The following is a 2535-nucleotide window of genomic DNA, read 5'->3' on the forward strand; positions in this document are numbered from 1 at the left end:
GTCATTCAGAGTCTGGCCTGGCTGCCTGCCTTCTTTGTAATAACTTGTTAACATGAGCTTCACTCAGATTTGATGAAGTGGAGATCTCAAAGGTACTATCAAGTTCCAGCATGTTCAGTAAAAAAGGTGATCAGGGAGATCCCCATGGTTCAGCCCACACCAGGCAGGAGGGATGCACAGCCCCACACCACAAACCACAAGAAATCTTCATTCCTTCTGCTGCTTGGTTTTATCCCAAGTGATTTCAGACCAGACTTGGTTTGTTTATGCTAAAAATGTCAGAAAAAAACCTGAGATCTGGGGTGTAGTGTGATTTTTTTTTTTTCTCTTTAAAGAAACATTAAGGATTTGCTCATCCCATTGTTCACCAGGGTGAAGTTTTCTCCATAGGCACAGCCTGGAAACAAACCCAGCCCTGCCCCTTCCTTTGGCTCCAGCCAGGATGAGGGGTGAGGCTGCCCTTGCTGTGTCTGCTCCCCACCCCTCCCAGCCATGGGCCTTGCAAGTGTAAGCTTTTCATGGATTTTCTCATTATTTCATCATTCTGGGAGGCCAGAGAGAGAGAGGGAGGGAAGGAGAGCTGCCTTAGCTTGGCAAGATTTTCCCCAAGAATAATTGCTGGTGCCTTCTGCTCTCTCTGAGCTGTTGTACATACTTTGTTGGATCTTAAATGAAGTGGTGGGTGTTTTCATATTTCTCTTCTTTTTTTCTTTACTTTGTGCTGTTTTCTTACAGACACATTTTTTTCACAAGCCAGCAGTATGATCTGAACATATTTACCCTAAAAGCACTTGTCCTTCCCCCTACATTCCACCTCCAGAAACCCTGTACAAGTGAGAAAGAGTTTTTAGCTTTCCTCTTCCCAAGCTTCTCGCTGTCCATATACTCAAACTGCTCACTTGTAGTTCTCAATCATAGGAATGGACAATCATAGGAATCTAAAGTTCATTGCCAGGACAAACAGCAACATTAAGAAAACACACCCTTCTTAAAAGACATTCCACTCCAAACAAGAGATTGACTAAAGTACCCCAGGCTTGAATCCAAACTTCCTGTTGGAAGCTGGTGCTGTGCTTTTCAGGATGACCCAAGCTGGCAGGAAGTCCTCCCTAGCGTGTGGCCACACCTTGATCTTTGCTTAGCAACTTCTGTCTTTTCTTACCCTGAGACTTTTGTGAGTATAATTTCCCATCAAAACCACAATTCCCTATTTTCTTCAACATATTCTTATTTTTTCAGCTGTTCCCAGAGCCAATTCTAGGTACCCTCCACAGGTGGAGACCCCAGAGTTTCCCTCTTGAAGTGCAAAGCAAATTCACCTTCAATCTGGATTGCTGGGTTTCCCCTGCCTCTTGCTCTGCTACGATTGCCACCAAAAAAAAGCCTTGAATAGTACTCTCATACACCTCTATCCCTCTGATCATCTCTCCTAACATCCTCTCCTTCTAGGAGGTCCCCAGCTGTATTTCCTCTTCCCAGATTCCTCCCAGGGCCATGTTTCCCACAAAGGCCAGACCTGGTGAGTACTAGCAAGGTGGGCAGGAAGATGAGGCTGCCCAGCCTGTGAGGCATCACTCCGGTGACAGGGAGAAGCAGCAGATTCCTTGTTGCCATGGTAACAGCATGCTCCACACTGCCCAGCAGGGCAGGATGCCCTGTGCTCTACATGTCTACCCAGCCCCCAGGGGACCCGAGGTGTTAGGGACCCTGGGGATGCTGACTCCGGTGCTTTGGGATTGCTCAGGTAAAAGATCAGTGTGGGGGTGGATATAATCTACTCTGACTCCTTGGAAGACTGACTGGTGCCTTGGAGAGGAACTGGAGTGAGTTGAGCACCCCCTGAGCTGGGCCTGAGCACCCACCCTCTGCTTTCCCCCTTGGAGATCCACTGTGCTTGCATCGGGACCTCCCAGCCACTGTGCCAGCCAGCACCTTCCCATCCCCAGCTGGGAACACCAAGAGGTGAGACCTGCAGAGCTCTCCTACTGGATCTCCCTTACCCACAGCTCCTCCTTCCTGGAGCTCTCCACGTACAGCCTGTGTCCAGCTGCTAGTGACACCTCCCCTCTCCGTCCATTCTGCCAGTGACCTGGGCACAGGATGTGGCTTCCCAGTCACAGCCTGCAGCGGTGTAGGTGGTTCCCACCACTCTGTCTCCTGAGGAGAACTCACACAAACAGCTGCGGTGGTCAGCAACCCAAGTTTAGCGTGTAACTTTTCAGTCAGGGCGAGAACCCATAAATTCCTTTCTTCTGCTGTTTGCATGTTTTCCCCTGATTGGTTAATGTTTTCCCCTCCCTCTTTCATGTATGAAGTTATGTATATTCATATCCCTTCTTTAATATGTATCAGTTCTAGAAAGTTCTTTGTTCCTTGACGCCCCATTGGATCTTTCCCTAAGTCCCTCCTATGTGTTGTCCCCATTGGTTTCCTTGCTATCAACCCCACCTGCTTGCCTTTACCCCATTGGCTGAGATCCCTTTCCCCAACTAGTCCATACTCACTATAAAATCCCTGGACTCTGTCAAAAATTCC

General features: G+C 48.4%; 1 long non-coding RNA gene across 1 annotated transcript; it reads left to right on the plus strand.

Annotated features, from left to right (window-relative positions):
• The first annotated feature begins 472 nt into the window (after positions 1-472).
• On the plus strand, positions 473-1919 carry LOC125324400. Its single transcript, XR_007202958.1, has 3 exons — positions 473-507; positions 1450-1615; positions 1745-1919. It is a non-coding gene; the product is annotated as an uncharacterized LOC125324400 (long non-coding RNA).
• Positions 1920-2535: the final 616 nt, after the last annotated feature.

Source organism: Corvus hawaiiensis, chromosome 1, assembly GCF_020740725.1.
Source record: "Corvus hawaiiensis isolate bCorHaw1 chromosome 1, bCorHaw1.pri.cur, whole genome shotgun sequence".
NCBI lineage: Eukaryota > Metazoa > Chordata > Aves > Passeriformes > Corvidae > Corvus > Corvus hawaiiensis.